A 12,450-nucleotide genomic window follows, 5' to 3' on the forward strand; every position below is an offset into this window, starting at 1 on the left:
TTGCATTCTGAAAACAAAGGCACGCATCCACAATCGCGAAAGTGCTGCCGAATGTGGCCCTGTTTCTGGCGCACGTTATAGCTTTGCTCCCTCAATCTGCAGTTTATGCATCACTGTCGCGATTGTGGATGCGTGCCTTTGTTTTCAGAGTTCATGATTTTGTTCAAAAGCAAGAACCAAACGACCAGGGACATAGTGGAAGCGCTAGAAATCCACAAAGCCAGAGACGGATGCATTAGTCGAGCATCAATTGCTTTATTGGCAAACGAGATTGCATATTTGGAAGCCCGTGGCTCGGGAAGGGGGCGATAAGATTGTGTAGTGGAGTATCAAATTTATTTTTCTTGGTTCTGATATGTGTCGCGTAGGTTGTCTATTATCATGTACGCTGTGGTTATAAATGTGTCCTTCTTTCAACAAACCAGTAGTTGCAAGTTCTCTTTCCATGTCTTCAATGGGGTGGGGGCACAGACCCATTTGGTAGTGACCATTTCCACACTTCATTAACGTAAATAGGTATAGGCCCGAGCAGTCCATCTTCCCATAAAAGGTTTAATGAATCAAAAGCAAACTGGTGCACATTCACACAAGCATTTCAACTACACCGCAGATCCATAAAACACCTACACGTGGAGGAAGCCGCCCAACTCGTCACGGCGCACATCCTCGACGCCACCGAAAAGTCCATTCCCCAGGCCTCCAGTGGGTCCCGCACCCCAAGGAGGCCGTGGTGGAACGAGGACTGCAGGCGGGCGCGAGAGGCCTAGAACAAGGCGTGGGGTGTCCTTCGTCGGTACCCAACGGCAGATAACCTCATTTCTTTTCAATGGGCAAAGGCTTTTGGGAAGCGAGTGCGTCGTGAGGTGAAAAGGGAGAGTTGGCGCACCTTTCTCCCTACCATCAACTCATACACTGACACACTTACGTAAACTTAAAGAACAACATACACATAGTCTGCCCTTGGTCAGCACGACTGGGGACACACTAGACGATCAGGCTAACACACTTGCACAACACTTTCAACAAGTGTCAAGCTCTGCACACTACACAAACACTTTCCTGAAACAAGGCCTCTTGTGAAAAGAAGTCCCTACGCGACAACAACAAATCACAGACTTCTTACAACTCCCTCTTTTCACTACATGAGCTGAGGGCCGCTCTAAGAAAGTGTAAACCCTCAGCTCCAGGCCCACACAACATTACATATACAATGAAACAGCACTTACACACAGACACTCTTGTAACACTCCTTCACCTTTACAACAAGATATTTCTTTTGGGGCACATTCCAAAGTTTTTGAGGGAGGTCATAGTGGTAGCATTCTTGAAAGAAGGGAAGGACGCTCCTGCTAGCTATCGACCCATTGCCCTGACCAGCTGCCTGTGCAAGCATCTCGAGATGATAAATCGCAGGCTCGTGTACTTCCTTGAGTACAATGGTCTTCTCAAGAGCTGCTAGGCAGGCTTCAGGGCGGGGCGATCAATGAACGATCAACGCGTAGCTCTTGAAACATATATAAAGGATGCCTTTGAGTATAAACAATTTTGTCTTACGGCGTTTTTCGACATAGAGAAAGCCTATGACACCGCTTGGCGGTACGGTATCCTCAGTGACCTAAAGTCAATCGGTGTTGCGGGCAACATGTTGAACATCCTTTGTAGTTATATGTCGGAGAGAAACTTACGCGTCATAGTTGGTCTTGCACTGTCAAATGTTCACGTGCAAGAAAATGGCATGCCGCAAGGTGGAGTATTGAGCTGCACTCTCTTCATAGTAAAAATGAACCCTCTTGGAAAGGCACTGCCACCTACAATCTCTTATTCCATGTATGTAGATGACGTGCAGATATCCTTTAAATCGTGTACCCTGTCCATCTGCGAACGACAAGTCCAGCTCGGCGACAAGAAACTTGCCGGCTGGGCAGACAAGAATGGCTTAAATCTTAATCCCGCGAAGAGCTCTTGTGTTCTGTTCTCCAGGAGGCGTGGTGTCCACCCGAACCCAGACATCACTCTTGCGAATGTGCCAATTTCTTTGAACAAGGAGCACAAGTTTTTAGGTATTTTAAATGCAGACCATTTCAGTAACTCACGCTGTCACCCGCGTTGACGTCCGTAGTCGTAGTCCGCATCGCTCCCCGTCAGTCTGGCATTGGATTGGATTCGATTGGATTGGCGTGGATTGGCTTGGCTTGGCTTGGTTTGGTTTTGGATTGGATTGGATTGGATTGGATTGGATTAAAGTGGATTGTGTTGGATTGTGTTGCGTCATAGCCGCGTCACGTTGCGTCATAGCCGCTCCACGTTGCGTCATAGCCGCGGCAGGGGGTTCACGGCACGTTTCACGTTTCACCATCGACTTCATCGACAATGTCTACGCTGGAAGAGAAGGCGGCGCGGCGGCGTGCTGCGGATGCTGAGCGCAAGCGCCGCAAGCGAGCCGCCGACGCCGAACTTCGCCAGCGAGAAGCCGCAGCCATTCGTGAACGTCGGGCGGCGGATGCAACGCTGCGAGAACGTGAAGCGGCATCCGTTCGTGAAAGCCGAGCCGCCGAAAGCGAACTTCGGCAGCGAGAAGCGGCGGTCGCTCGTGGCCGCGCGGTCGCTGCGCATTTGATCGTGTCCCTCGCGAGGGGGATGTTTTTCTGTACTCGCGCCCGGCATCGCTGGCGTCTCCTCCTTTTCCTTGCAAGGCTTTTGGGAAGGGGCCGATTGCTTCCTGGTGTTAGTGCGGCCTCGTTGTGGTTCCTTCTGCCTGCCGGTCGCCTCGGGGGGAAGGGGGCGAACGTCGTCGACGCTGCTGGCATTCTCCTCCGTCCCTTTTGTTCCCATCGTCCTGTCGGCGGTGATTCCGGCTGCGAGGGGTGGCGGGCGGTGTGTCTCGTTTCCGTTCCCTCTCTCGGCGTGCGCGTTGGGCTCGGAGCTGAATGAAGGTCGGAGGCTGGGGCGCGTATTATTCGACGAAAAACTTACATTCATCCCACATATCAGACAGCTTAAATGCAAATGCTTAAAAACAATGAATATTCTTAAGGTCCTCTCACATCAATCTTATGGGGCCGACAAACAACTCCTGCTGTGCCTGTACACAGCCTTGATGGGGCCTCGGCTCGACTGCCGCAGTGTCGTGTATGGGTCGGCTACAAAAACAGCACTGAAAATGCTCGACCCAGTGCTGCATCTTGGCCTTCGCCTCTCATGTGGCCCATTCCGCACTAGCCCTGTTGAAAGTATTTATGTCGAGTGCGACAAATGGTGCCTAGGACATCAGCGGGAGTATGTTGTCCTGTTGTATGCATCCAAGATCGTGTCTCTGACCAACCATCCTTTTAATCCCATCATGAACGATACATCAAATTTACAACTCCTTTTAAACAGGCCATCTATTCCCTTACCGTTCTCTCTCAGAGTTAGGGAGGAGGCTTCTGCCCTCAATGTCCCGCTTTCAGACACGCACAAGACACCCATTCATAATTTCATCGCACCATGGCATCTTCGTCCTGTATCATGCGACCTGTCATTCACTCTTGTAGAAAAAAATAGGGTACCCAGGAATGCAATTCTGCAGCACTTCCTGTTCCTGCAGGACAACTACAGGTGCGCAGAATTCTATAGCGACGCGTCCAAAACTGGTTCTACTGTCTCTTGTGCAGCGCACGGACCAAATTTTAGAGTTATCAAAACAATGAATTTTCACAGCAGTATTTACACGGCAGAAGCGTATGGCATTTTACTCGTTTCAAATCACATCCTCGAACATAAGACTCCAAAGTCCATCGTCTACACAGATTCTCTAAGCGTTGTGCAGGCATTGTCATCAGGAAGGTCGTCAAAAAACTATGTAATCAATGTTCTTTTAAAATTCATGATGACTGCATATACTTCCGATTTAGAAATAACCATATCATGGGTACCAGGTCACTGTGGGATTCTTGGTAATGAGACCGCTGATCAAATGGCTGGTGTTGCCACTCTCATGACCACAGATGACATAACAACAGTACCTTACACCGACCTAAAGGCACACATCAGACGACAGCTTCGTAACACATGGCACCTACACTGGAGTCAACAAACAGACAACAAACTACACGTAATAAAACCACAACTGGGACGCTACATAACTGACTCACACAAGGGATACACTGAAGTCACTCTGGCTAGGCCTCGGATAGGTCACACACATGGGACGCACTCCGACCTGCTCACTGGAACTTCGGGATCCATGTGTAGCAGGTGCGGAAAGGGCCTATCCGTAGTCGACATGCTAATCACATGCAGAGCACTTGACACAACACGACACAAACATTTCCCTGAATTATACGGACGACACATTCCTTTGCGCCCATCATATTTTTTAGCCGACGAACCAATGTTTTCTAGTCAGCGTGTTTTTAAGTTTTTAGCTGAGGTGAACTTTCTGCAGCTCTGGTCATATCACGTGTAATCATCCTGGCCCTATACAGCAGCCATCTCTATTGTTTTTTGTTTTGCATCACTTTTACTTTTAGTCACATGTTTTAGTATTTACGGTCTCATCACAATTCAGTAACTCCTTCTTTGGCGCTCTTTGCCCAAAGTCGGCCTTGCGCCAATAAAACCAAACTATCATCATCATGTTCGTCCTTGTGAGCCAGCGTGAGAAGGCTACAACAGCCAAGGTCAAGTGGCGTGAATATTGCCTGCTGATCAACTGGACGACCGAGTCGCAGTGGCAAACCACCCTGGGATTCCTCCGGCCAGCACAGCCAGACAGGAGCCCGCGGTCTGGGAACCAAGTTCACGTCATCGGCGACGCTGAACTCCCCGACCACGCCCGCCGGATGCTACAGCTCGCTCCAAAGTATGCCATAGAACCGAAGAAAAGCGCCGCGGAGCTGATGGGAATGGTGAGGGACGTTTCGAGGTTGGCTTCTGAGGACGAAGGCGATATGTTTGTATCAGAAGGAGTGGATGTCCTGGCACACTCCCAGTGCCTCCAGAAAGGTGTGTCTTTGGGGAAAGTGTCAACTTCGTTTGTGCAGCTGGGCCTGTGTGTTTTGCCTGCGCACAAGGAAGGGGGTCTTGCCGTATGGCCCAACGATGTTTTTAAGCGAAAGGCTTCCGAGGCCCTAGATGCGTTGTTCGCTCGTAACGACAAGGTTTCGTTGCGAATGGTTAAACGTAGGGCTAAGAACCTGTGCGCGAAATTGAATTTAACAAGCCTTACTCATAGTATAAGCAACTAAAAAAATGCAGCCTGGATTTACTTTTTTGCAGCCAAAACACACAAAGTGGGAACGCCCCTCCGAGTAATAGTATCAGAGACGGGTGCTTGGCAGAAGTCAGTAGCGCTCTTTTTACAGGAGAGGCTCAACAATAAGTTGCGAAGATCCGTACATGATTAGAAATTCTGAAGAAGTGATTGATACTTTAAAATGTAATGAGAAGGAAAGTTTATCTGCTTTTTCAGTCGATATTAAGGACCTATTTTACTCGTTGCCTCACGCTGGTATTCTTTGTTGTGTTGAAGATGCCATTGACAGGTATGGCGATGTTGCCTTCCAAAATGCCTCTGAGATCAGTGTAGCTGGTTTTTTAGAAGTGTGAGATGTCTATCTTAATAGCACCTACGCGGAATGGGACCATGGCACCTACCTGCAAAGAAAAGGCATTTGTATAGGTTCTTGCATTGCCCCTGTCATTAGCGATCTGTACCTTGGATCATGTGGCAACGCTATGTCCAAAGACTTTGGTGATCCTCGAATTGTTAATGTTTTTAGATATGTCGACGATTTTTAGTACTGATTGACGCAGCCGAAGGGCAAGTTGAAAGATTTTTAAATACCATTTTATCAGTTTTTAGCCAATATTTTAGCCCTCTTACTTTAACGCACGAGTTTTCCGAAGAAAACTGTATAAAATTTCTAGATCTGAGGATTCGTTTTTACCGTGACCATGTTTGCTGGCTGTACTAACCGCGTGCCGAGAAGGCCCTTTTACCATTTAACTCTGCGCATTCGAAGCTTGTTAAGAGAGGTATTGTGCGGCTGTGCTTCAGCAACGCTCTAGAAAAATCATGCGCTCACACGATAAAAGAAAGTTTTACTAAGCAAGAGGAACGTCTCTCTGCCTCGGGGTATCCGATACCTTTACTTATCTCAGTGGGTGAAGGGTTGGCCTCAAAACTTAAACATGACGCTAAAACCAAGGGCACGCACAAAACGCTGACGAACCACGTAATAAGAAAGTGGCAATACCATATTTGCACAGGATATCCCATAACATTAAAAAGATTGGGAAGCGCGCCAAGGTCGACGTTTTGTTTACCGCGCCAAATAAGCTATCGCGGCTCTGCGAACAGACGAACCCAGTTGGCCAAAAACCGAAAAGGTGCTCGATAAAGCACGAAAACCAGTTTGCACCATGCGCAGAAGGCGTGGTTTACTCCTTTCCGACTCGGTGTGGCAAGCAATACATAGGACAAACCGGTCGATGCATAAACTGCAGGTTGAGGGAGCACAACTATAACGTGCGGCAGAAACAGTGCCACATTGGGCAGCACTGTCGTGATTGTGGATGCGTGCCTTTGTTTTCAGAGTGCATGACTTTGTTCAAGAGAAAGAACCAAACGACCAGGGAAATAGTGGAAGCACTAGAAATCCACAAAGCCAGAGACGGATGCATTAGTCGAGCATCAATTGCTTTATTGGCAAACGAGATTGCATATTTGGAAGCCCGTGGCTCGGGAAGGGGGCGATAAGATTGTGTAGTGGGGTATCAAATTTATTTTTTTTTTGGTTCTGATATGTGTCGCGTAAGTTGTCTGTTATCATGTACGCTGTTATTATAAATGTGTGCTTCTTTCAATAAACCGGTAGTTGCAAGTTAGCGCTTCGTCCTCGTGCATTCTTTGTCCTTCGTCTTTTTTGCGCTATACATCTGTTAGTAATTTTCGGCAATACTTTCCAAATAGAGTGCGGTGAAACTACGACGTCACCATATCAAAAAGCCTAATGTAGGGTTAAGTTACTTTATATAATAAAATAGTATGGAAACAACAAACGCACGGCGGCGCGCGCTACATTGCCGCTCTCTCGCAGCGCGTCGCCGCCACCTAGCATGTTGTCGCAACTCGTGCGTGAACATCCCGCGCGAACGTCACGTGGTTCGGATGAGCCGTGAATGGAGTAGGGGCATGTTGCGAAATTCTGATGGGTAGGGCGCTCCGCGGCCGCGACGGATGGCTGAAGTGTGAGGGGCGGCAGACAGAAATACTGAGCCGTGGCGACGTGCTGGGAGATGTCGCCATAGCAGCGTGTGCCACCCTCCCCCTCACACGTTCGCCAAACGCTGCTCCTCCGTTGTCTTTGCTTTTTCGGGGTCTCGTTCGCTGGCTCGATAACGCGGACATCGACGTTGCCGCCACCAAAGCACTCTACCAGATGCGAAAGTGCTGCGCATGAAAATAATTATAGTGAGAGGAAAATGCGACGCTGCGCGACGCCAACCCAGGGGTTGCGTCTCGCAGGAGGGTCGTGTGCGCTCGATCGGCATAAACAAACCAAGAACGCTTTGGTTAACTGCGTTGGCGCTCTCGGCAGATCGCCGATGGCAAGAGAGAAAATTTTCTTCCCCGCTTCGATGTTTGGTTGAGATACTATAGAGGGCGCTACATACACAACACAAGGGAGAAACTCGCTGCGGTTGGAGAGAAAATGGCTTCCTTGTAAGAGCAGAGCTGTTAATAGGGAGCCATAAATCCGTCCCGCGGAGACAGGAAACCCAGAGCGCACGTGAGCGCGTGCCTCGCGGCGACCGCCAAGCGTCGTCCAGGCTTGCGCGTGGGCGTACGCCACATAAGGAGCTCCCGCCTTCGTCGTCTTCGTCATTTAGGGACCGGCGAGGCATGGGTTCACCATGCCGATGATGATGGCGACGAACCTGTCAAGCCATGCCTTCACAATCCACACGTGGAGACGGCCATATAGTTTCTTAGAGAGAGAGGGAGAGAAGGCTCTTTATTGAAAAAGCAGAGAGTTTTGCCGGCGTTTGTGATCACCTACATGCTTCTCTGCTAGGGGTCGGGGATGTAGGGAGAACAGGCCCTAGCTCTCTCTAGGGCCTGTTCTCCCTACATCCCCGACCCCGACCCCGGCAGAAAAGAGAAAAAAAAACAAAAAAAAGAGAAAGAAAAAAACGAAGAAGCAAAAAAAAAAACACTGGCGTGGTTTGGCGGGCTTAGCGGACTATTTTTTAGATTGTGTTACAGAATTTACAATTTTGAAATGTGGCCAATGTCCTCCAAATATGAAAACAAACTTTTTAGGGCCTGACGCTGCTTCGATGGGCTAGTCCATGGTCCTAAGATGTTCTTCAAAGTTACCGGCCCTTGATCTAGGCGTTCAATATCTTCAAAAAAACGGGATCTTGGTGTCAAGTAGGCCACACATTCTAACAAGATATGTTCGACGGCTTCTATGGAAGAACAGTTATCACAGTAAGGGTTGGTCGTCAGTCCGAGGCGAAAGAGGTAACTGTTGGTGTAGGCCGAGTTCAGTCGTAGGCGATGATATAATGTCTCCAGCCTACGAGGGAGCTCTCTAGGAAGTTTTGATGTCAAATCAGGGTCAATCGCGTGCAAAAATACTTCATTATTGGGTTCGTCGCTGCGCCATAGCCGGTTTCTTAGTTTCTTAGTTTCTTAGTAAGTATACTAGAGAGGAAACTGCGCCTTGTAAGCCATGTCGTCGTGGGGGTTCATGGGAAGACACCCCTTTTTGGCTTGGGCTTAGCATGAAAATTGGATTCTTAAGCGGTTTTTGAGATGTGCATTCTTCACTATGCATTAACACGTTTACTACCTACAAGGAAGCCGAAATCGTCCCTGTGCTGTGGTAGCCGTGTTCGGTGAAACAGCAGGCAGTGCGTGATCGCACCTGACGTTGCTCTGGCCGCAGTCGAAGGACGCATGACTGAGCGGGTAATATGCCGCCGCGAAATTTGTAGCCGACGAAAAGAAGAAACAAGACGTACAGGCGGGGACTCAATTTTGCAGACCACGCGAGCGCGTGGCAAAAGCCACCGACGCGCACTCTGGAGGCCTGGCGCCTGTTGTCGAGACCGGCGCGGCGCGCATGCGCGTCCTTTTTTACTCGCTGGCACGCTGATTTCCTCGCTTGCTGCAGCGGTGCGGCGATAGTCACTGAACCACCGCAGAGCGACGCCTTTGTAGCATTCCGTTCATCCCGCTGGGACACTTGCGGCCTAATATGACGATTGCGCCCGATTTGGCGCAAGTGGTCCTCGCGGACTGATAAGGTGTTACGCGGGATGCTTTTCTTTTTTGTCATTTATCGTTTCCATACGCCGTGACCAGCGGCTTGCGGACGGCGGTGCCGATCGAAGCGTGCACGAACAATAACCACACAGTGCCGCGCTATCGACAACAAAATGACAGCAAGAGGAATCTCGAAACTTTATTCTTCTTGTTTATTTTGTATGCTACTTGCAACTGAAGTTATCGTTCAACTCGCTTTCAGCTGCCAGTAGGTGAGGTGAAGGTTTCATAAAAACCATAGATTATCCCGTTTTTTTTTTGCTGCCTAATTCCTTACTTAAAAATGATAACAAGACGTGCTCGCATAAATATAGCCTGGTCGTTCTGCACGTCGGCATTCGGCAAAATGACACCCAGGGTTCCGGTCGAAGAGCGCCGTCAGATAATTCGGTACTTTTTAGAAGGGGTCCCTCAAAGGGAAATTTGTCGTCTAACCAAGAGATCGAGGGACGCTGTTAGCCGAGCTATTCAAGCGTACAGAGATGAAGGCCGGCTTGGAGATGCCCAACGGAGCGGAAGGTCCAGGTCTACAACAGAAGAGGAGGACTTGAAAATTATTGCGGCAGTGGTGGAAGACCCGTTCCAGAGTGCAAAAGAAATTAGAGAGGCCCTCCAGCTCAACGTCTCCGCGAAAACGGTACAAAGGAGGCTTCACGAAGCAGGTGTTCGGAGCTGTGTGGCGGCGCAGAAGCCGCACCTCACAGAAAAACAACGCCTAGCAAGGCTGGAATTCGCGCGAGCTGCCGAACAGTGGTCCGTGCAAGACTGGGGCGAAGTTATCTTCACCGACGAGTCAACCTTTAGCACCCGCTGGGATCAGCAGCGACGTGTTTGGCGGCCTGTGAACTGCAGGTATGAAGGCCTAATTTCACCGCTAAAACGCAGAACGCGTTTTGATAAATAATTGTTTTCCCCAGTTGTAGCACTAACGGTTAGGCTGCTTATAATACCACAGTTACAGGTGTAATTTTTCCATTCTTCATTACGTGTTATTTTGGGGAAAAGGAGATCCGTCAAATTACATTAGTAAACCCAGTTCAGTAAACCCAATAAAATTTACCGTTCAGTACGCCTGCGACTGGTAGATTTAAAACCATTCAAAATATTAGTTAATAGGTGAGCAGACAGGAGTATTACACGTTAGTCCTGCAACATTTGGCACAATCTGGTAGTCGTCAACGTGAGAAACAACTAGTGGCCGCTGTATAGCTGAAATAACGATGTTTTGTCATAGTCCCTACTTAGTTAGATACTTATACTTTATGGTAAACACTGTTTCTCGCAATGTTGAAAAATTTGATCGTTCACTGGTGGATAGTCTGCTTGGCAGCAATCCTGCCCACTGGTATCAACGCTCGACCCAAATCAGTTACGTGCATAAAAATCATCAGTTATTGTACGAAGGTATTGACGATAAACGTGTTTATTTTTACAGCGGAGCAGTTACTGGAGGAGTTTCTGAACAGAGCTGCCTGCTTCGACAGGCTGTGTAGAACCAAGTCGCGGCAACCAATGTGGCTCTTGCGACAAAGCCAACTTTCTGAGAAATGCTCTGTAGCTCTCCATATAATGTAGGTATCGCGGAACAATTGCACTGAAGGGCTGGAAATTTTTACCGAGAAAATTGCGCGTAATTTTACGTACTTTTCATTAGTTCAAGGTATAGTTAATATTAAGGAATTCCCGTCTGCTCTCAGTACAGATATACATGACAATAAATCTCGAGCTTCGCTGGTGATTCAGTAATAATTTTTGTTCTTAAGTGTGCCTTTTTTTTTCTGGGAAACAGGTATCTTCCGGGCTACACACAGAGCATCTTCTCCAGCGGGCGCTGCGCTGTGAGCGTGTGGGGCGCCATCAGCAAAGATGGACTCGGCCCGCTTGTGAGAGTTGATGGGAGCTTCACGGCATCGCAATATTGCGACATTCTTACTCGCACTTTCCTTCCATACGTACTCGACGGCCCATTCAAGGACGGGTGTTATATTTTCCAACATGATCGAAGCCCGGTGCACACAGCGCGAAAAGTATGTGCGCTGTTGGAACAGCACGTTGTGCGCCAGTTGGAGTGGCCTCCATGCGGAGCGGACGTAAACCCCATAGAAAACATCTGGGGTTTGTTGAAGCAGCAGCTTTCTAGGCGGTGCCTGGGCGCTACCACTGCGGATGACCTTTGGGAAGCAATAAAAACCGAGTGGGAGGCTTTGCAGGCTCGCACTGAACTAATTCCAGCTCTCTATCTATCAATGCCACGACGCATACAGCAAGTAATAGCTGCAAACGGCCACTTCACCAGCCACTAGCTTGGAGCTTGTGTTTGATGTGTTTTTTTATTTTTGAAAACTAATAAAGTTTCGAGATTCCTCTTGCTGTCATTTCGTTGTCGATAGCGCGGCACTGTGTGGTTGTTGTTCGTGCACGCTTCGATCGGCACCGCCGTCCGCAAGCCGCTGGTCACGGCGTATGGAAACGATAAAGCACAAAAAAGAAAAGCATCCCGCGTAACACCTTATCAGCACGCGAGGACCACTTGCGCCAAATCGGGCGCAATCGTCATATTAGGCCGCAAGTGTCCCAGCGGGATGAACGGAATGCTACAAAGGCGTCGCTCTGCGGTGCTTCAGTGACTATCGCCGCACCGCTGCAGCAAGCGAGGAAATCAGCGTGCCTGCGAGTAAAAAAGGACGCGCATGCGCGCCGCGCCGGTCTCGACAACAGGCGCCAGGCCTCCAGAGTGCGCGTCGGTGGCTTTTGCCACGCGCTCGCGTGGTCTGCAAAATTGAGTCCCCGCCTGTACTTCAACGAAGACAATATACGTCCACGGGGATACGACAGATGCGGGCACCTGCATGCGTCCTATCTTGTCATCATGCACGACTGTTTAACGCCACGTTTTCTTTTTTCTTGTTAAACTAGTTAGCGGTCGGTGCACCGGTTCACCACGAAGGCAACGTTTTAATGGGCACCCTCAAAAAACTTTCCAAACTGTTCAAGCTACTTATTATTTGCAATAATGGTAAAATAATAAAATCAGAACCGCTAATGAGTCCCCCCCCCCCCCCAAATATTAACCTTGTTAGTGACTGCAACCTTGGCCAGCGGAATAGCAGGCGCAACCGTTCCGGCAAAAA

This window comes from Haemaphysalis longicornis, unplaced genomic scaffold (genome assembly GCF_048455015.1).
Source record: "Haemaphysalis longicornis isolate Haplotype H1 unplaced genomic scaffold, Haemaphysalis longicornis Haplotype H1 scaffold_12, whole genome shotgun sequence".
In the NCBI taxonomy this organism is placed as follows: domain Eukaryota; kingdom Metazoa; phylum Arthropoda; class Arachnida; order Ixodida; family Ixodidae; genus Haemaphysalis; species Haemaphysalis longicornis.